Genomic DNA, 24311 nt, shown 5'->3' on the forward strand with positions numbered 1-24311 from the left:
TGCTAAGCTTTTATTGTGAAAAAACCTGATGCGTCCCGGGCTCATCAAGACTCTGCCCCAGCGGCCCTCAAGTAAATTAAGTTTGAGACCCCTGATCTAGAAGCAAGCTGTAACCGACACCCTACGACAGGGGTCGGCAACCTACGGCCCGCGACGCTTCACTGAATTATAGTAAAAAAACAGTCGTTTTGACGATTATATTCTTTACGTAATAGAATTTGTTGTGAGACATGTACAGACTAAATTATATTATAACCTAAAAAGTATATAATTCACAATTACTCGTTTAATGAGCCCATAATTCAATTATAATTAGACAAATGGCAACAAAACGCAGAAAAGTTGATGCTAAATGCAAAACGTTCAATAATGCCGAAAATATTCGAACGGGATATTTTGAAAAGCAATTAGGAACTATATCTATGTGTTATTCGAGAGATGTATCACTGCTTAATTTTTATTATTATAAAAAGTAACATCCGCTCGGTTTCCAACTCTCTAAAAATATGTGCGGCCCGCCAATGACTTTCAACCCTTAATTTTTGCCCGCGAGCGACAAAAGGTTGCCGAACCTCGCCCTACGGAATCCAACAAACCTCTGGCACATAACAATCCCAGGCGGAATTGAACCTACGACCCTATGAGGGGTAATCTGAGGTGCGATGGTAAGCGTATTTCTAAAGCTTAGCGGCGTGCGCCATTCGCCGCGCCTGAGATTAGTTAATGTGCGCTCGATGTCATAGCTGCGTCAAGCATCCAGAAAATAAAATGCATCATAAAAGGTTATATTTTCCCGGGAAGAGGGGATAACAGGCTAATTTTTAAGGTGTTTCGAAAACGCTTTCTTATTCACATATGTACTCGGATACGACGATTTCAAACCGCCAAGATGTCGTGAACTTAAGAGTTGTCTCTTATGGTCGTACCTGTATCATGGTCGCTTTTTACCAAGCGATTAAAAGTATTTTGAGGCTTTATTCTAGCCACTTAGCTAATGCATTGCTAATATACTGGGCTAACATTAGCAAAGTTTTTCAATGCAGTCAGAACGGGTGTGTGATTGTATGTCAGAGATTGACTCTAAATCTTAACATTATGAGTTGTTGTCATCGGTTTGCAGTCGTCTTGACAAGTCATTTTTATATACTTCGCATAGAACCGAGAATAAAGCTGGGGTATTATGCCTCGAACTTTTGGGTTTGGCGGATAATTTACTGGAAGCTAGAAATTATGACGGTTACAAGTAGTGTGGAGCAAATACCGACTACCATTCACATTCGGTAAATTAAGTTTTGTGATCATGCGTCAGAAGCGTGATCGGCTTGTAGCGATTCAGAGATAACCAGGAGTAATCGGAGTAATTATTTGATTACAAATGATTACTTAGTGTTTTCGTCAAATATTTCGCGCGGAAGCCACGAGCGACATCGCATCAGTCGCAACAGTGTGCGGATAAATGTTGTTGTAGGATGATCAATGGATTTTCTTGTTACCTTCGGAGCAATATTCAGGTGAGTGAAATGTACTTGATAACCCATGCTTTTACTGATGTTATATTATTTTCCTCTTTCGATAGTAAAAAAATTGGAATTTGTAACCTAATACGTAAAAATAAATCGGATCACAGAAATAAGTTATTGTTTTGTGATTTATAAGTCTCATAGTTTGAAATCACAAACTCCTCTCGTTTTTTTGAATCAAATACAAATTCAACAAAAGTTTCATCCATGAGTAGCGGAGAATACGAAGTTGATAGATTTCACGGCTTATTCAATTCAAGGTCCGATTATTACAAATAGAATCGATCAATCATATATATACTGTAGAGTGTAGAACGCTCTGAATAATTCTCAAAGTTTGTCTTGTTTTCATTTACTCAACGCTCCACCATGTTAGTTTTATTGGAACAGCTCTGCTGTTTTGTCATTGAGATTTTCGATATTATCGGTTGTCGCCCGTTATCCTTGCGGGCGCTCCAGAAGTGTGTGTAACCAATGATCGCGTCGTTGCGCACGTAACATACCAGTCTCTCACGATTCTTTTAGTTTGGTACAATTAGCCTCGTATCAAAATTAAATTTAACCGCAATCTCAACAAATTCCTTGAAAAGTTATTTTTATCTAAAACATAGGTTCTCAAAGTGCTCCGTACGGATCCCCAGGGCTCCGCGAGAGAAACCCAGGGGCTCCGCAAGCTATTCGATTACTTTTCAAAATACTGACTTGGCTGATTGTATAACTGTTCAAAGAAGCAATAACAGCTTCGATAAAATCTGACAACAATATAGCCTCGAAATATGACAAAGAGGCGGAATTAAAAAATGACATTATTTGTAAGCAGGAGCACAGCCAGGATTCTTAAGAGTGGTTCAAAATTGGAATCGGAAATTTCCGCAAAACATTCGCGATTAAAAAAAACGGATAACGAGATTTCTGTTGCGTAAAATATTCAATCCATGACCGACGCGAGCATTTACCGTGTCTCGTCGTTATAATGTAATTGTGCTCATCGTTACTCACGTTTGATTCGAGATTACAATTACGATTACTAAAATGAAAGAATACTATTCTAAAATAACATAGAATACGTGATGAACTGAGTCGTATTTTTGCGATCTTGGGCTTTGTCAAACTTGATTCGTTCTTTCGCACTTGAGATTATATTTAAGCAAGATATCACCGTTTAAAGAATCACATAAAGTCTGGGCAAAATACGAACAATCAAAATTTATTTTATTGCATTCGGCTTCGTCGGTAGTTTCAGAATATAAAAAAGGTATATCGCGGATCGCGCGTACAATCGATTGCGTGCGGCTCCGTCCGTAGTTTCAAAATGGGAAAAAAGGTACATCGCGCGGACAATTGACAGTGTTTCGATTTCGCAGTTACTACGATGAAAACCTAACATAACACCAAATTTTGTGATTGACAATGGCTATAAAACCGTTTTCAATCTAAGGTGAGTCTGCTGAAACCAAACGTGTGATCTCCCATATTAAGTTTTAATATTTTAGAATGCCTATTTTCAATCAAGAATTTCGAGTTGCCGATTTACCTCTTTACTAATTATTATTTTCAGCATTTCGTCGCCGACGATTATAAAATGTTTACATATTTTTCACATTGAACTCATAATTCCCCACGAGAACAAAAAAGCAATTAACTTCGTCATTGTGTAACAATACATGTATATGCCGAGGGAAATTTTTTATTTATGGAGAATAAACACCGACGTAAAGATGTTTAAAGGTTCAAAAATACGCCATGCTGAGGAAAAAATCGGCGATTGTAACAAAATGCAATCGCGCACATTATTAGCGGCCTTTTAAGTCTTCCAAAAATGTAAAAAGGGAAAAGATTTGACCCCTAATTCATTAGTATTTTTGCCAAGTGTCAAATTTACAGCTCTAGTATATATAATTTATGTTTGAAATTTAGATTTATTTATGGCTTGTGTGACTTATGAAGTACATTTAACTTGCTCAGAAATATTATTCTGAAAGTAAAAATTTTAACATTTATTTTGGGGCTCCGTGAATAATAGTCAACATTTTCAAAGGCTCCGCAACACCAAAAGTTTGAGAACCCCTGATCTAAAACATCAAAATTTAGTTTCAGTTTGGTTGTGGAAGTATCAGGTGGGCCATATTGAATCAAACAACGGTCGGACTTGGACCGCGGGCCGTACTTTGCCCATGTATGACTATATCAATACCAAAACAACGCAACGAAAACAATTTGAACGTAATACTGGAAGTATGTCTCTACGCTAGGGGCTCCCGAAGTATGCGAACCAAGATGGCGGACATCGGAATGTAATATGTGTACTAGGTTAAGGTCAGGCCATAATTTTAGGTATAAATACTACGGGAGGCTCTTGGCTAGTCTTCGAACTGATAATAGGACTAAAATTAGGAAAATTGGAAAAAAATTATGGCCTAACCTGTTACCCATGTTACGTTCCGATGTCCGCCATCTTGGTTCACATACTTCGGGAGCACCCTACGCTATCTATACATGACAAGCTTGATATAAATTCTTAAGGATAAGACGAACCTCAAGTATAACGCCAAGGTTTTTTGTAACTTCGTGATATTTTATTTATTGTACATAAATTTAGTTCAGTAGTAACAGGCAGGAATCATAGTGTTATGCGAAAGCTTAATATCAATATCTTTGCTTTTTAGAAATATGAAATATGGAGTTAAAAGGAAATAAACGAAATTGAGGAGATCTACAATACAGGTAAACAATATTTTGAATATTTTAGTTGACTTTTAGATATTCATTGATTTCCGTAAACAAATGTGACAATTCCACACATTAGTGACTGGAAATGATTTGTCTTTCTATATCTACGAACCTCAAGTATACAGCCAAGGCCAAAAGCCAATTTTTTTAAAATTTGTGATATTTTATCTATTGTATATAGATTTAGTTTAGTTTAGTACAACCTCCGGCCCGCGGAGCACTATAATCGGGCCGGCGACGCTTCACTAGATTATAGTAACAAAACATCCGATTGGCCAAAAAATTCTTTATACTAAATTATATTATAACCTAACAAATATATATTTCACAATTACTTGTTTAATGAGAATATAATTTGATTATAATTAAGCAAATGGCAACAAAACGCAGAAAAGTTGATGCTAAGTTCAAAGGCTTCAATGACGCTGAAAATATTCAAATGGAATTTTATGAGATGCAATGAAGAAATAAATCTATGTTCTATTCGAGAGATGTATCACTGCTTGATTTTTATTATAAAAAGTACCATCCGTTCTGTTTTTTAACTTTCTAAAAATATGTGCGGCCCGCCAATGACTTTCAATCTTAATTTTTGCCCGCGAGCGACAAAAGGTTGCCGACTCCTGGTTTAGTACTATCAGACAGGAATCATAGTGTTATGCGAAAGCTTATTATCAATAATATCTTTGCATTTTAGATGCAGAAATATGAAATATGGAATTAAAAAGAAATAGACGAAATTGAGGAGATCTACAATACAGGTAAACAATGTTTAAATATTTCAGTTGATTTTAGATATTCATTGATTTCCGTAAACAAATGTGACAATTCTACACATTAGTGACTGGAAATGATTTGTCATATATTCCATAAAACATTGCGTACTTTAATTCCTTAGTATTTGTCAATTAAATCACTAAATTTACTAGAGAAGCAGTTTTTTTTCTCAAATTGCTTTATATTTTTAGATGAAAATAGCGAGAAGAAATGAAAGTAAAGGTTTCACTTGCAGATTGCATAATAAGGTACAATATAATAAACTAACACATCTTTCTAAATAAGTAATATATGTAGTTTTTGGTGTCATAAATCATTTTTCCTGTTTGCTTTTTCGTTTTGAAGTATCGAAGACGCCTGTTATAGAGATATGCTTTATCGAAATAGGTAATCGCGGGAGACGTTGTGATTACCACAAATAGTAAAATTTCATTCAATGTATGTCCGATGACCATGCCCCGTTAAGAGCAATTCGGGTAAATCTGATGAGCCACAAACTGTAGATCAGTCAGAGTACCATTTTATATACCGGTGCGTGAATCCAATTACAGATACTGACGTGGCAATATTTACCGTTTTATATCTGTAGTTCCTTTCTCATTGATATCATTGTCCGTAATAAATCTGCATAGCATTTTGGTTCAATCAAATCCGTTTTTACCCCAAAAGGTAGATCACGCGGGCGTACAATACTAGATGAGTGAATGCGACAAAGCGTATCAATGTATCCGTGGATCTACCATAGTCGAACTTCCCGTATCGTCACTAAAATAAAATTAAATATATAATAACGTTACTATATAAATCATATACATCCAATTTTCAAAGTATATCAATATAACCGTAAATCCCACATAGTGTGTATATATCCCCCTTTCCACCTTGTTAGCAGTCATAGTTATCGTCCCATTAATATTCATAAGCTGTATCATATCTGTATAAGATGTATCGGATATCAGCAATATAGATACTTATATCGGTATGGACTAAATGTAGAACCAATATTTCTGATACATTTGGGTTTTAATTTGATCCAAGAGCATTTAAAAAAGAAGTTAAAATATGGATGTTGAAATTATTTTTTTTTGCGTGGAGTTATCATGTTCGTGGTATCTGTTGCCTCCTTAATTTTGAGCCATTTTCGTCCCCACCCATGAGTGTAGAAACAGGATTCTGACTAAAGATGTACCAATGTATCGTTATCGACAATATCGGCCAATTTTTCTGTATTGGTATTTGTATCGGATAAATTTGGACCTGATATTTTCAATTTATTTAGCTTTTCATTTTGATTCAGAATCATTTGAAAAATAAGTTAGAATACTGATGTTGAAATATTTGCTCGAGGTATTGTGTTCGCGGTATTTGTCTCATTAACTCTGAGCCACACTCGATTACGCCCCAGCGATAAGAAACTGGAATGAAATTCTGGTCCGTTTTTATATATCTGCCAAACTAGCTTTATATAACTAGCCAAACCAATTTTTATATTGCGTTTTTATGCGTAATAACTTGAAATAACAAAAAACATTAGCTATGATTGAAAGGCTGTATGTAGTCGAATACATAAATACATTAATTCAGAAAAGATTATGCTTTAATTAAGCTTATGCTAAAACATAGACCAACTAGAAAGGTAAATAGGTTTAGCCACCCAATAAGGCAACCCAAAAAAATCAATTTGTAATATAGGCTCTGAAAATCGTTTTATTAGCCTGAAAATCCGGTTGGATGCAACTAGCTTACACTACATATCTGTTTTACAGAACACTGCTTGTTTCGACAGTTTTTCATTGCATCAAAAGATAAAGATCGAAGATACGAATAAGCTAACGAAACCAAAGAATGATCAACAAGTAAATTGTATTTAAATTTTTCATTTGAATTTTCGATATCCAGTGAGACGACCACGTCTATAACTCTGTTTTATTCTGTATGCCCATATTTATTCTTACCACTTGAGTCACTAGTGAGCAACTGTGTAACTTTCTCTTTTAGCTGGTTTGTCAGACTGCCGGCAGTGTGAAATTTCCTCTGTGTTTTGGGTTATTATTATAGTGTTTTCGTGCCGTTAATCTGTGTAATTCTTGTTGTGAAATGATATTAGTAGTACAGGTTTACTAGTTCTCCAGTTTGGCATAGTTCTGTTCACTAGTTAGCTGGTATTTAACACTTCCGTAACTAGTCTATTTTCGCAGTTTATTTCCTGTGTGATTTCTATGCGTATTTCCATGTATATTACGTGTTTGTCGATAAGATAGGATTTGTGTTGTATCTTTAGTGTCATACTAGTTATTCTTATGTATATCTAGGTATGTTTTACCCGGTTTTTAGTATCCCATTATAAGTAAATAGTTCATGACTGTGACGTCATAGACCAATTCCGTATCTTGTGTTACGTATGTATCCTACGGTATTTGTACTGTGTTTTTATTTGTTTATTGTATTTCTTATTGGAGTATTTGGTTGTATTAAGATGTATAATTAATCTAGTTAGTTAACTTAGTTACTCTGCTATAATTGGAACCGCAAGAAGATTGTTTTTGAACGACATCTATTGCAACTTCAGTGTCCGATAAGCTGGCAGAAAGAACCTGAGTGGTGATATCAATTTTGGTACGCCACACCAGTAACAGTAATTACGGACCGACAGTAGTTTGTCGTATATTCCAGAGATGTGAAAAAACCTTATTGACAGTTCATTGGTATATTGTAAATTTTCAAAATTGCGCAATTTTAAACTGGCTGACATATTATGGCTAATATTTGGAATTTATAAAATTGAATGACTACAGTACCCGACTACCAAAGTTATTTTAAAAGTAGCTTACATGTGTGTTTCTATGTGTCTTTCCCACTCTTCAGTGGGCAAGATATCACACTTTGAGGATTGCTGTCACAAAGTTGCGATACTACCGTGTTTTCCCGAAAATAAGACTTACCCCGAAAAATGAGACCTAGGCTGGATTTTTAAAGTGATTTTACTATAAATAAGCCCTCCCCATAAAATAAGACCTAGTCAATAACGAGACATTTTTTTAACTAGTTGGTAGTAAGAAATCGCTCCTAAGCGTTTTCATTTGTTTTGCAGTTGTCTTGGATATAAAACGTGTTATTTATAAGTAAATGGATACCGGTATTCATAGTTTGTATATTCCATAATCTCGCAATTCTCTACTTTGTAAGCTTGTTTTCGGTAAATGAAAATATAATGCATTCCCCTAAAATAAGCCCTAGTGTCCAGAAGAAAATTGAAGTAAGATAGGGTCCATACGTCCTCCTTTTGTCTTGAAAATTTTACGTTCTGCGAGGACGTTCCCTTTTTCGTGAGATTGAATATTTAATAAGAGCCCCTTTTTCGTGAGATTGAATATTTAATATTCTCTTATGTGTTTGTGATGTGTTAAATAAGCAACTTGTAAACCTAAATAGAAACTTTGACTAGAAACTTTATCATTACGCATATGACAAGCAATGCAATGCACCCTGGCGTTGTCCAACTTATATTAACAGTAAACATAGAAAGCACCGCACAGTGGAACAGTTACAATAAGACTACAAGGATTACCATGGGTGGCGCTATAGGGTTTATTACGTCATATCGTAACATCCCCCTTTTCATAAAAAGTACTAACACATTAATGTTCACGGCCCGTATCTACCAGGAGTACGAATGATTCTAGTTCGTGTTCTGCGTTGTCTGAAATTCGGAGTTACCGGTCGCTCACTCGATTCCGTTTCATCTGAACGAGGGGTTTCAGAATTGTTCGCTCTATTTGACGTTAGTTGTGGCTCTGCATGCGAAGATGGTTCTTGTTTTATTTCCTTCTTGTCATCGTATGTTGGTCTTAAAAAACCCATCTATTTCACATGTAGTCTCTTCCATCGATATTAACGCGATATGACAATTGCTCAGTACGAGCACTTTTTGCCCTTTGTGAAGCTTCGAAAGTTGTTTTGTGCCACGATCGTAATATTTCTTAGATCTTGCACGTCTCTGCTCAATTTTCGATTTGACATTTTTCTCAACTTTCGACGCGAGCAGTTTATTCGATATTGGAAGAAAACATCTTGTGCGACGGCACTTTAGCATTTGACTAGAACTGTCCATACCATCTGTTGGCGTATTTCTCCATTCGAGTGTAGTTTTTTATACATCTGAACAGTCACTTCGTGCCTTTTTAATCAGATTCTTTGCTTTCTTGACGGCTGATTCGGCTTTACCGTTCGACTTGCTATGCAGAATTCCCAACTTCTGGCAAATTCTTGAAATTTAGCATTTGCAAATTGTGGACCATTGTCGGAGATCACTGTATCTGGTTTGCCATGTCTGCTGAAAATCTTCTTACAGCATCTGATTGCCGATCTCGCAGTTGCGTTATTCAGTTCGTCGAGTTCCCAGAAATCAGTAATTAAATATTGCTTGTTAAATACAGTAAATAAATCCAGGACTATTTTACATCATGGCTGGTTAAGGATTTCACTGCTTATTAACGGTTCTAGTTGATGGTCTCGTCACGCGCATGTTCCATACATACACTACACTGACCAATATAGTCTCGGATTTCTTGGCTCATTCGAGGCCAAAATACTATATCTCGGGCCTTTTTCAAGCACGATTTTAATACCCATTTGACATTCATGAATGCGTTTAAGCATTTCCGGCCTCATTGTCTTAGGAATTACTATTCTATGGCTTTTGTAAAAAACATTGTTTTGGTAGCAAAGTTCATCTCTATAATTCAAGAAGTCTTTCAGGCAATCATAGACTTCTCTTTTTGTTTCTGGCCAGCCAACTTTTTTTAAGCATTTGCAATTGCTTATAATTCTGAATCTGTTTTGGTCGTTCATCTGTGCAATATGCATAATCGGCAAAATTCATCTTGTTTAATTCATTCCTAAAGTTTTTTCTTCGCTAATTTGAAAAATTTCAAAACTGTCTTTTGCGGGTTGTAGTATATTATCATTTGTGCACAACCTAGAGAATGTATCTGCTATATGCATTTCTCTTCCAGGCTTGTACTGGACTTTTAAATTGTACTTTTGCAGTCTAAGCGGCATTTGCTGTAATCGTTTGGGTGCTGCTAACAAGGATTTCCGAAAAATAGCATCAATCGTTTTTTGTGATCACTTTTCGACCAAAAATATGATGATCAAATCGTTCGCATCCAAACACGATTGCCAACCATTCTTTTTCAATTTGTGCGTAACGTCGCTCTGTTGTCGTTAACGAACACGGGGCAAAAGTAACAGGCTTACCTTCTTGTAACAGAGTTGCCCCTAATGCGACTTCACTCGCATCATATTGTAAGGTTACCTCTTTTGAAATATCATAATATTGAAGAACTGGTGCAGTTGTTGCTAACGTTGTGATATTTTCAAACGCATCATCATGTTCTCTCAGCCATTTCCACTTAACATCTCTGTACGTCAATCTACGAAGAGGCTCACAAAATTCTGATAGGTGTGAAAGAAATTTAGCAAGATAATTAACAGATCCTACAACACATTCTACCTGTTGTACATTTATTGGTTTGGGAATTTTTATAACACCTTGAATCTTCCGTGGATCTGGTAGAAGACCTTTATCAGTAATAAATGACCTAGATATGGAACGGATTTTAGTTTGAACTTGATTTTACTTTTGTTCAATTTCGAATTTCTGATCCTTGCCCTTTTAAAGACTTTTATTACCTTCTGATCATGATCTCTTACCGCTTTTTCATATGTTTCCACTTCCAGCAACAAGTATATCATCGGCAATACATCGTATATCTTCGAGACCTTCCAGAACTTCATTCAGTCGCCTCAAAAATTCTTCCGGAGCTATTGAATTTCCAAACGGCATGCGTTTCCATCTGTATTTAGAAAATGGAGTTATAAAAGTAGTTAAATAGCTACTTTGTTTGTAACGCTTGGTTTGCCAGAATCCATCTTTCGCATCAAAAACAGAAAAAAACTTTTGCATTAGCTAAATCAGGTAAAACATCTTCTATGTTTGGAATAGGATAATGAGAATGTCTTAAAGCATTATTTAGGTATTTTGTGTCCAAGCATATCCGCAATTTACCAGTTTTTTTTTAACTGCTACCATATCGCTAATCCAGTCGGTAGGTGTGGTAAGTATATCAATTAGTAAGTTTTTTCATAAGATCATTGCGCATTGCAAAGGCAATTCTACGAGGTTCATGCTTTACTGGTAGAGCTTTGGTATCTATTTCTAGATGATAATTCTACGAGGTTGATGCTTTACTGGTAGAGCTTTGGTATCTATTTCTAGATGATATTCTCCCCGAAAACAACCTAGACCTTCAAAAACATCAGCGTACTTTTCTGAAATATCATCAACAGTTAAATGGTTTTCATGATGTTTGGCTACAATAGATTGTACAGTACCTTGACTTTGAGGTACATTGACCTGCAAAAGTTCCAACTCTTCAAGTCTGAGCTGAAAGCAACGAATGTGGGCCTCTTTCCACGACAATGAAAGACAAATTGTAATTCTTACCGTTGTGTTGGCATGGAAAGTTATATTGACCAAGCGGCTTCAGCAAGCTACCATCATAAAACTTCAGCGTTGCACTACTTTCTTGTAAAGCTAAAGTTTTTGTGCCTGGAACCTTACAACAATCATTGAAGCTTATCACATTACTGGTTTAGCCGCTATTGAGCATACATTTCAACAAAACTGGTTTTGACCACCTTTCGCATTTAATTTCAAATTAACAAACCAGCGAACACCTTTAGACTGAATACTTCCAACAGTCTCAAAATAATAATTTGAGTCGCTTGATTTATTTGCATAATATAGGAGAGTAGAGGTTTCGATTAGTTTGTTTACAAACAGCAGCAAAGTGATTTTTTTTATGGCAAGCGTTACACAACACACCATATGCAGGGCAGAATCGAGCCCCCTTTCTGTGACTTCTGCCACAATATTTGCACGTTATATTTGCTGAAAGATTAATTGGCTGCCGCATTTTTGTCTATTTCCACAGCCAAGGGTGCGGGAATCCTATTTGTGACAATTGAACAGGAAATATAAACGTACCTTGTCGAAGTAAGACTTACTAATACACTTCATTCCATATGTGTCACAGCTTCTTCATCGAGTCCAGCGCTTATTGTTGATCCGTCACCGCTTCTGACACCATGTTTCGTTTTCTATCTAGCTTTACGGGTTCTCAACACATGACTCGACATCACCAACTTATATCAACAGTAAACATAGAAAGCACGCACAGTAGGACAGTTACAATAAGACTACCACGTTTTACAAGGATAACCAAGGACATGAAACATGGGTGGCGCTATAGGGTATATTACGTCATATCGCAACAACTGGGGTTCGTCAAAAGTCCCCTGAAACATTTCTATTACCCAGCCTACTAATTGAGAAAATAAATCAAAATTACGATACTTCATCGAAGATATAAAATCCTGAGATTAATTAGCTTAAATAGCTTAGCTGGTTGTAGCTTTACTGGACATGTCAATGACTTTTATGTCTTGATCGCTCGCGGGAAGCGGGTCAAAACGGGGGTTTTGTTGGGCGTTTGCGAGGTTGCGGGTCAATCAGGTCACGCCGCGTGTTTTTGAGTTTTAGATGTCGTTTAACGGCGTTTCCGGGACGGGTGAGCGATGGTCCGAGCACTGGAAATGTTTCAGGTAAATTTGGCGGTGGGGACAGCGACCCCCCAAACTGTGATGATAAAACGCGTGCCAGATTTCACCAGGGTTGTTTGAGACACACCACAAACGTTAGGATAGAATAAATCGCTAGTATATAAACGAAAAGCAATACAGTGCTACAGAAAACCTCGCAAGTGGGTAGTTTCGATGTATGTGAGCGCGGATTAAAAATTCTTCTGGCGCGACGACGCGCCCCGCGTAATAACAACCCCGACGACATCTAATATTTAAAACCACTTTAATAAACCACTCTACTTTTCCCTCGCGGGTAACGTAGCGACCCCCTCTGGATTTCTTTGCACTTCCTTAATAACAAATATCGTCACAGATGTTGCACGCTTTAGAAGTTTTAGATGCTTCCTGCTTTGAGCACAAAATATCTTAGGTTGTTATGTTTTAGATTTTTGCGTGCGCAACACCTTATTCTAATAATTTAATAAAGTTTCCTATATCATTATATCAAGATTTGATGTAAACACAAGCTTCCGCGGGCAATCAGCAGTTTTTTTAAGCGTAACGGTATCTTGAAGATGTGATACGTAGTCTACATGTTTTGGTACGAAAATGCGCGTTTTGTAACATTCCTACTGGATAAGCTTGGAAAGTCGCCGTACCATTGTCGTTAACCTGATAGGTCTACAAGTACTGGTAACTAACCGCGCAAGATTTCCCGGGAATTGATATTAAAATATTTCGATTATCTCGCCGTGTCTATATATTTCCGCATAGCTCTCTTGTTATCGGTTAGCCTATATTTCAACCGAAATTAAAAACCAATACCTTCGAGTTCTTTGTTATTTCACCAGACATCGTATATGAACGGTTTATAGCGTTACCAGTCCTTCTCTTTATAAAGCGCTCTTGCCCGCTACTGACAACCTGCATATTTTCGCCCGTTTTACGTGTTACGTCCACAATGCATTTGCATTGAGATTGTCAGCAAAGAAGGAAGCGTTCGGACTTAGAAGGGGTTGTCGACACCTGATGTATGTGTTGGTTGATCGGCATAATCTTGACTTTTGAGGCTAAATAATTTAATGACTAGGTTAGGCAATTCCGGATAGCGGCTAGCGCTGACCAGGATGTATTTGTCCCGAGTTTTGCGATAATTCAATGGTGGCGATGATTAGAGCCTTTCAGCTCTGAAGGTAGACGACGCAAATTTTCTCGTGATTTTGCACGCAAATAATACGTGGTTATTGCATATTGTAAGAAATGTTCCCTCATTTCAATTATGGGCACTAGGTTATGTTCCAGAAAAGTGTTTCATAATATCCATTTTTGACAATCATGCCAGCCTTGCGATAATCGTTTAATTTTATAAGAGTAGTACATTCATATCCGGTTAAATGAAGTGATTAATATCCAAAAATTTGATACTAATAATTAACTCCATGTATTATTCCCATGGTTTATACATGACGAGTTCCAAATATATATTCTATTGAGCCAACTTGGCTGTATATTCTGACCAATAATCTGGCATCTGTAAATTCTCCCACACGCCGCTCTGTTCTTTTCGTGGTTTTAGTGAGCGCACCTCTGTTTTTTAAGCTTCGGAATTTGTCAATTTGTAAGTCATATATTTATGTTTGTTTTTATTTATTTAGCTAATATTTGGAGGAATGATCATAAATTAGATTAAATTGTGTGTCATAACTGGAATTACTGCGATAATGCAATAAAGTCATAGCAACAAATGTTGGATGAACGCTTTGGGATCGGGCTTTTTAAGTATTTCTGGTGTTACTCGCACATTGGATCACACGATATCACTCCAAATCATAATTAGGTGATAGCACGGCTTATTACCTACACATATAATTAAAGGTTGAAACATTGCACGAAGCTCTAAAAATGGATATAGTGTCAAATAAAATACTATCATAGAGCGTTTCTTGTGCCATTGTTTCCCGCCAAAAAAGCGGTTTTGTCGGTGGTGAGAACCACTGATGTAATGGTACCGAGAAAATTTGCTACTTATTTGTCAGTCAGCGTAACCACTCAGTAGCTAGGAAAACTAATGTCACTCTATTTTAGTTGTTAAATCGAGCGTTCGAGATTAGTGTAATTGCCATCCAAACATCGACGTTCTAATTCAAAGGTTGAAATTGCAGCCCGAGAACTAATTTTTGTGGCCTTCGAATGTCCCGACTTTTAATGCATAAAACAAATTTGTTATAAATTTATTATTGTCTCGACATTGACATATTTTTCACTGGTAACAAGTGCTGCTGTAAAGCGCTTTTGTAGTTAGTAGCGTTAGCGGCATGTTGTTTACTTGATGTTGGCTGCGCTCATTAGTGGAGTTTATTTTGCATTTCAAAATTATGAAAACGTTCGGGCACGAACGGAAATTTGTTACGAGGGCCGTGTTTGGACGGAAATTTTTTCTCTTGCTGCGCCACTGCTCATCTATGCCATAGTGAAAACGTGCAATGTGCACGTCGGAAACGCCTATTAATGTGAGCTGCTCTGTCTAAAATGCATTGCACTGAGAAATAATTGCGTACTCGCTTGTCATATTGTCATTTGGACGACGTACTGCGGGGCAACCTAGTTGCCAATTGATTTCAACGCTTTGGCCATGGCAAAGAAACGAAACTTCATTTCAAATATTGGTTAAAAGTAAATAAAAACAGTGTATTGTTTGATAGAGTACATATATTAAAAAAGAATAGAAGGTGCGAGTGCACCATAATTTGAAGTTTATTGTTGCAATTGTCGCATGTGGAAAAATTTTTGACCCGCACTTGGTAAATGTATATATTGATCAGATTTTATTGCTACTGTTGTCAACTAACTACTAGTGCAAAATGTGAATATGTATACTTGAAAAGGAACTAGCAAATGTAATCTTAAGAATGTATCATTCGTTTGAATAAAAAATATTTTATTTTTCCATTTTTAAAGTAGCAAACAATGAAAATTGGAAAAATTTGAGAAACTGTTAAAATGTTTGATATATAGCTTCTTTGCAAATGGTTAAAATCGTTACTACCATTCTGCTGTGACACATTTTACGCTCTTTTACTTCATCGTTCGTCTTTTTCCAATACAAATAAAATTTGCCTGAGTTTTATAAAAAGATTACGAAAATATCTAACGATCTGTATACTTCGGAAAACTATTTCAAATAAGTTGTCAACTAATCGTTGCTAGAATTATTTTTAGCATTTCATGTTGTTACGAGCAAGTAGCAAAATTGATATCATAAAATTGAATTCTGAAATCAACTACAAGATTCTAATTCAGATAATTTTACATTTTTACTATGAGATTCTTTTTTCTGTACCACTGTCGAGCAGCATTCTCTGTAAAATATAACCTCAAACCTTGATGGTGACATAGTTAGCCCAATTGCATTGATTGCAAATCAAAATTGGAAGCAATTGGCTCACACCACATAATGTCACAATTACATTTATTTTCAGCTTTCTGAAAACACTACTTGAAAGTCGGCGGGGCAATTTATCATTGCATTGAAAAATGCGACAATGCCAATGGCCTGGCATTGCATCACTAAGTGAGCTTGAAGCCTATCCAAAGAGTCAAGTAAGTAATGAAATCTTTTGAATCTGTGAATATGGATTTAACGTATCATATAAAATTGATATATTCAATTAAACTCTGCGACTCAGAAACATTAGAGATTTTTGAATGATGCAGTTTTGACATATAATTCAGATGTATGTTATTTCGAAATGTCGCGTTATGTAGTAGTTAGTGCATAAGAAAACGTTAAATCTGAATATAATCAGTTACAAATTAACGCCCGACCATTAACTAGACATGAAAGCACTGAAGGTACGTTTTTTTCGAGATCTATTTAAGAAACCTGTAATGAGTAATTAAAACGCAAGTCTTCATTGACATTGTATGCTGTAAAAGATTTCAGGTGCTGATGCATATATTTGAGTTAGCTTACACTCTTAATAGAATGTAGAAAAAATAGTTTTAAACTTTGAAGAAGCGCATAATATAAAATAGCATCGACAAAAGTTGTTACCTTGAGACTGTTAGAAGTATTCTCTTTTATAATTTAAATATTCTCTGTTCTAATTTTTTACCTTTGTCAATAAAAGGAAGCATGGTACTTCGAGCAAATAATATGAATAATTTTTTTTTTCAAATATTGGAGCATCGTAAAATAAAAAATTTGAAAATATATTTATCGACATTTTAGGAGCAGCGTACAAAAAATTGGGATTGAATAATTTGACAATATCTGACAAGTTGTGTAGAATAGCTTTTTTCGCAAACCTATGTGGTGCGTACAGGAGAGCTGAAGCTTTCGCATTAATGGCAAAAAAAATTTTCATAGTGTGATTATTATACAAGCCCACCGATTCCGCTTCTTCCGGAAAAACGCTCGGCGGTGTCTTTGAAACCAGATGTTGGAATACTACGCAGTGCATTTCTTTGAACGAGATTGGTCATGTGACTACCAATGACATCGATGAATTGTGACCATAGTGCGTGATTATCTAGTGCTAGTTCGACAGGTCTTTGTTCTCTTCGTAATGAACTTTTTGGAGTCATTCGAAAAGTTCTGATATTTTGTTTAGTAATGGCCATTATTTTTTGAATTAGAAGTAACTTTCAGCAGCATCTCACAGATTTGCAAAATCCCAAAACACGTATGTCGTGTTAACAGCTATTTTATTTTATCAGCAAATGCACATGGCGTTTCCCGAAATTTAACGATCATTGATATTCGAGTGGGGGTGGATAAAATCAATTTTTTTTTTTTAATTGGATATTTTTAATGTATACCGGATAACAAATATTTTTTATACACAACAGGAGTCTAAAACGTAGATCGAAACATTAAAAATCGGCAATAAAGCCTTTTTTTTGGTCAATTTCGTTGTGATCGCTAATTGTTTTTGTCATCTCAATCGTTTCGGCGGCAATATGCTGTATTTGGCAATCTATATTCCCACACTTTTTTTTTTTGCAAGTATGAATTCTTGTCGATCGACGGAGAGCAAAGTTCTATTTTTGGCGTTTACCCGTGCACTCACATCGGCGACAGCTGTAATTTTATACCCAAATTAACATTTGCGTTGACTTGATATCACCTATCAACGTTTATAAATTTACTGCACCAATTTCAAGCGAATAGTAATATTATTATCAATACCGGGATGCAGATATTTAATAGAGATGATAATCAACTTTATTATGCTTTTCTATGGTGCCTGTAATATTTCATAGATAAATCTTGCAAATCTGCGATTGTGTCAATCCTGAATGTTGATTTTAAATAGTGATTAAATATTTCGGCATAACGGCATTTCTGCGTGGTCATAAGGCAAGATGACCTTAATAAACAGCAACAGCGTCAAGCGTGGCTGAGTAAAAAGTTCACATTTTCGAAACATTACTTGGTCAAGAAAGGGAGGGATCACTAAGGAGCTAATTAAAAGTACATTGGAAGGATATGACTTGTCATTTTTTTTTCTGGATATAGCTTATACGTGTTAAATACCACGTATGATCTGTCGGAAGCGCTAATCCAACTTTTAATTTTCGATAATCAATTTTTTTAATACGCTGGTCATGCATGAAACTGCTAGTAAAATGCTGCCACTCGTACGTAGTTTAAAATCTGGGATATTTATCGTTATGTTTAGTCGTCACCCCTGTTTTGTTTTATTTTTAAATTTGTTTGTTCTACCTTGAAGTTTTGTTTCTACTTGACTTTTTGTTCTGTATGGCATCACTTTGGCGCAATTTATTTACGACTGAATTTAAATTGTGTTTTAGAATAACTTATTTTCTGTTTGTTGGTTTTCAAACTTCACAAACCCGGGACGCAATTACTATTAAAAATACGAGCAATGAAGCACGGAAAAAGAATTTGATTTTATTGCAATTGGAACAAACAAATAAGAGTTTTACATGTCATGCATGACAAACCGGTGCTACATGTGAGACTTGTGCACATGAAGGAATATATATCGCGACAGGGTGTCTGATATCTGATAATGCGTACTTCTCTTCAACATTAATTTCCAGGATTTCGGGTTGATGCGGTCGATTAAAAATTATTTATAAAATGGATTGTTATTTCGCGACACACCTTCTACGACAATCATTACTTTATTTTCAAATTCACGTATAATTTTTTTTAAATCATCAAAGAATTTCGTGTACCATCGCAAAAAAATAACCTTCGGTGTTATCATTCATATTGGCGTAATTGTAATATATGAAAACGTCGCTAATCGTTGGTAGTAACTAATATCAATTCCTGTATGTATCAATCGTTGTCTTGTTAGGTGGAAGGAGTGAAACAAATGTGCACGGCTATGCCGTTTACGCCAAGGAGTACGCTTCGCAACTGCTACCGGTGAATTCGCTATGTGTTTGAACCAGTGGTTCTAACCTTTTTTGCATTATTTACCCCTTTACCAAACAAAATTTTTTGATTTACCCCTTATTTCACCATTGGTGATCATTTACAGTTACAGACAGTGTTGGATGGGAAAGTGACGTGAGGAGGTAATAATTGAAGTGGGAAGGAGAGAGTGTTGGAATCGGAGAGTGGATTGGGGGTAGAATAGAGGGGGAATTTTAAATATTTGGATCTTGAAAGCTACCCTTCTTTTATTTTCAAAAAATTTCCTACGCTGCTTTTGCGACAATCCGCAGTCGGCCTCGATAACAGTTGCCAGAACCACCTTCGGCAAGAGTCGCGATATTGTGATGCAATAATAGGCTAATACACATCGGTCATGGGCTAATGCATATTTCTCGCAAGTTATCCTCTCAATAACACAATGTTTCTCGTACCAAAACAAGCAAATAGGTGCGGTGTTTGTTTTCCAAATTTTTTTTTTTACAATAACCAGATTTTCCCTTAAGAATGACAAAATTTACCCCCTGTATATTCACTCCAGGTTAAGAACTGCTGGTTTGAACGAAACTCGGATAACAGAAAGGCTCCGCTTTAATTTGCAATATTACCTGAAAGAGCGCTTTTGCGTGTATCCATGCTGTTTGGATTGAAACCCTCTTCCAGCTATTGACCCAATTTATTTGACATGGTCTTTTTAAAGTTATTTTTTTTTGTCAACCACTAAATCCTAAAGCTTCTCCTATGGATTTTTAGAAGCGTGTGCTAGAGTTCTATTCAGCAATATATCTTTAAAACACACTCCGAAAAAAAATTCTCAAATTTCTAAAAAAAAAATTGGATCTTGAGAAATTCTGTGTACAGTAGAGGGTTAATGATTAATTCCTAATTAATTAATTTTTTTTTCAACGTTTTCATCTAGTTTTTCCTAACACAACATTACCGAAACGCCTATTATAGCATAAATGGTTATTACTCTGAAATTCACAATTGTATTTACAGGTGTATCAAGTTCAAGGCTAAAATTACTAATTTTGATGACGTCACAGCTCTCATTATTACTGCACAGACCACCCCCAACGCAAAAAAATTAAATTTTTTCGACGGAAATGCGCGTAGAACGGCGTAAACAATCCCATACGCGCATTTACGCGTTAAAATTACCATTAATTTTACGATTTTTTTTCAACTACAAAAAATCTCCATACTTCTGCCAACTATGGAGCAGTCGAAATCATATTTATTAAAACAACACAGCGCCAGGGATAGTATATATGACTGAAAATACATGCTAAACCAACAATAAGTCATTACAAAGGAGTATTTCCTGTCTGAGCTGAGTCACATTTTTCAGACATCTGACAGGTGATTTTGAAATCCACGCTATTTATAGAATTCGCACTTTGCGTCACGGCTGGAAGGTTCTATCGCTTCTCTCATATCAGGCGATAACGTCAACAAAGAGCTAAGAGCGATGTTAACAGTAGTTTACCTAGCACAAAATTAAGCGTGAATATTCTCTCATATGAGCTTAGCTGCTGTAAAAGGGTTTTAACATAAAAGCTAAGGCGCCTAACGTGGTACAATCGGTCAAAGCACTTCTTTCAACTGTGAAGCACTTTCGCACTTATAATTCCCGTAAGTAAACACTGGTATGCATCGTTTTCTTTTGTATTACATTATCATAATAAATGCGAAATAAAAATGAGTTCAAATGGGTTCGACTCCCATAAGTACCGATTGTGTCATCGTATAAAATCTCATGTAATAAGTCCATTGTTAGGGCTCTGGAAATTATCGAATACCTGATGATTTAGAATCGAATCAAATAATTTTTTCGAATTACTTGGGAGACATATAATTGTATGCAACTTATTTATTGTAATTGGTTCTGACAACAAATGGATTACAAAAACATAAAATACATCACTTAGACCAAAGCTGCGCAAACCGCGGGCCGCATGCGGCCCGCTGGACTGTTTTTTGCGGCCCGCTCTATAAGTTCGTAAGCAGACTCATGTTTTTACGATGTTGTATTTCGGTATATAGGCTCAAGTATGTTTCGTGATTTTGGTGTGAGCATTCCTGCCATCTATCTACATTCAAATGGCGGTTCATATTATTACGTATGTGTCAAGGTTTGCACCCCGGTGGACATCGACGTCAGTTTTTTTTTTATTTCTCGCAGAACTGTGCGTTCTGTTCAAGGAACTCGAAGGATATTGTGCGATTATTGAACACAAACGCTGAGCGCAAGTATAGGAATGAATTTCCTAAACTTGCAAATTAATTTCATTCTGATTGTTTTCTTGCGTGTCTGCTTTGATCGTGTTTATCGCCAACGTAAAATAGAAAGTCAGCATTATCTTTGGTACTGGTCCCGGGACTCGTTGTCCTTTTATGTTCGTATTTTTTTTTATCTAATGCTTGCGCTAAATAGGATTTCGGAAATGTCGTCCCTGCGTGTCCGTCAATAATGCTGATGAAACTGAGGTAATTGCATTGCTGCATATTGGTCACAAATCAGTATATATACGCTATTCGTCCAGAAATCTTTGTAATGTTACTTCAGTATTGGTGTTTCAAAACGACCCACTCCCGTACATTATGCTCATTTGAACATTGAGGCAGTTTCACAGCTACTGAAAATGAATGAATAAAAACACTATAACGCAAATATAACACTCAATTTCGACGTGGTATGTGTCTTCTCGTGTGGTCGTCAAAAAACCGCATGTGTCATGTCCACGCCCCGTGTTAACAAATATTCGAATAGTGTACTGCTATTCTAATAATTGACTTAGTGCCTACTGAGTAACCAGAAAGCAATTATTAAATTGATTGATTTTATGTTAATTACCTTGCCTTTTATGTATTATGTAAATTACCTACACCGAAATCAGGACTTACCTGGTATTAATGTCTGTCTCGTACAAACGTTTGCGGCCGCAACGAATTTCTTAACGTGAAAGTGGCCCGCGAGACCAAAATAGTCTTAGACAGATTGTTGAGCGTTCACACATGATAAAAATTTTATCAATATTGGACTACAGAAAAATAGTCATAGATCTGAATTCTTCGAAAAAATATGGCTTGAATAAAACCAAGGAAGGAAAAAAACAAGATGGCAGCAATTCGAAATTTTTCTCTCACCGTTTCGGATAATTTACTATTAGATACGAAATGCCCAGCCCTACCCATTGTACATTTTTACTGCAAAAAATTAAAACACAGATGCGATCGAAGGTTATCAATTGATAAGCTAAGACTATTATTTTGCTTATATTTGGTTATTCATGATGCTACTACGAGAGAATGCCATACCTTCGGCGTCATGATTATTTCTATATATAATTTTTCAGGTTTCCTCACTTATGGAAATGGAATCTTGACGACATTCTCTGTTTACAGAAAAAAAATAAAAGTTGTAAATACAACAAGTATTCAAGTTTAAATGTGAGTTTCATCAAAGATAACTAAGATTGGCTCACAAATAAAATGCATTGAACCACACTTATGTGTAAAAGGCTTTAAATATAAAAAGAGACTGTTAGACTGTTTTACTCTACTCGGTGACATACGTACATTGATCCTGTATGCATACAAACGAATTATATTCAAAGCTTTAACATGGGTCGACCCAACTGTTTATGTGATGATTGTAAACGGATTCTTGATTACAAATCAAAGCAATTGTGTTTATCACTTTACAATACAATCGCCATATTTGATGTTATAGCAAGATGAATATGAAATATATATTCATTGAAATTTAATGCATTAATAAATTTCATACAATTCTGTTGTGGAATTTTTATCACAACACAGTATTGTTTATTTTTGTATAAATTTTCTTTCAATCATTCTCGTTTTAAACATTTATATCTGCAACAGTGGAATACTTGGGCGTAAAGGCAACGGCGATCGACATTTTTGTCATATCTAAATTATATCAATGCTGTCCTGACGAATTGTTATACAAAACATGTTATATATATATTGTTTCAATATATATATCACTTGTGTGTTAAATTGAAGATTCAAACAATATTTTTTGACCAGTTTGTGGCAAAAACCAGATAGTCTATCTGTGGTTGTCAATGCCGCCATAACACAAATCTTTTTATTACTTCATATCTTCTTATCAACACTGCCTATTCAGCGTGAGAAATCTTGTGACAAACCAGGCCGGCATGGCTTTGTCTCATCTTCAACGTCAACTTCTTCAAAAACATTACAAATTACACTTACATACACAGGGGTAGGGAGGGGGTTGGGGGTTCTGGGAAATGGTGGTGGACCCTGGGAGGGAGAGAAAAACACAGCATTGCAATCATAATTAGGCGATTTTGGTTTTGTCAATTCTGATATAAAATATTCATAATTTCTGGTAATGACATGGTCAGATGGAAGTCCTTTCATTTTTATTTCCAAATCATTGGCATTAAACGTGACATTACGGTTGAATGTCGTTGCCTCCTTTTTTTAATCAAAAATTGAGTGACAAGCAATCCTTTTTACGTGTCCCAATATACAAATATGGGTGTTTGACAGCCCATGTGTGATGGCAGTTCCAGCCTACTTCGGAAATTGCGCATAAATAATTATTTTAATGTTTGTGAACGAATTTCTGAAGACAATCATATTACTATAATTATGTACACTGTTTTACGTTTTTTTATTGATATAATATATTTAGGAATGAATTATTTTATCTATCATGCTATGTCTTTATTTAGCTATACGTTTTGTCATAATCATTTATTCCATGCAATTTCTTTAGGATATTTTTAACAGGAAAAGAAGATATAGTTTACGACAGCGACAATGGAAAAACAAATTTAACAGGGCATGCCATGGCTTTTTTTATTTTTATTTATTTTTTGTTATAAATGAATTTGAACTCATTCCTGACATTGGCGGAATTTCAGTTTAAAAACTAGAACTAGTTACTAATGATGGTTTTAGACGCAGAACTATAGAGATAGAAGTTGATTTCCAGAGCAATTAAAGATTGTGGATATGGAGATACTTATCAAAGGCAGAACTTTAAGATGGAGATTCGAAGACTATTTTTAGCAGAATTATGGAGATTCAAGTTACGAAGACACTTTTCAGAAGAACTGAACATTGAAGACATGAACAAACCTTGGAGATGCAGAAATGAAGGTTGTAAGTTAGGCCTAGTTAATTTTAATGTTATATTAGCTTTTCAGTGGCAGAAATAT

General features: G+C 35.8%; 1 long non-coding RNA gene across 3 annotated transcripts; it reads left to right on the forward strand.

The window, feature by feature from the left end:
* Positions 1-1394: 1394 nt before the first annotated feature.
* LOC120337610 (uncharacterized) lies at positions 1395-24098 on the forward strand. Of its 3 annotated transcripts, XR_013478225.1 has the most exons (8): positions 1429-1511; positions 3612-3755; positions 4187-4244; positions 4948-5011; positions 5219-5275; positions 6794-6883; positions 16154-16274; positions 22446-24096. It is a non-coding gene; the product is annotated as an uncharacterized LOC120337610 (long non-coding RNA). The 3 variants fall into 3 exon arrangements; XR_005568979.2 differs by lacking the exon at positions 3612-3755 and having other exon boundaries at positions 1395-1511; positions 22446-24094; XR_013478224.1 differs by lacking the exons at positions 3612-3755; positions 16154-16274 and having other exon boundaries at positions 1395-1511; positions 22446-24098.
* The last annotated feature ends 213 nt before the right edge of the window (positions 24099-24311 follow it).

Source organism: Styela clava, chromosome 10, assembly GCF_964204865.1.
Source record: "Styela clava chromosome 10, kaStyClav1.hap1.2, whole genome shotgun sequence".
NCBI lineage: Eukaryota > Metazoa > Chordata > Ascidiacea > Stolidobranchia > Styelidae > Styela > Styela clava.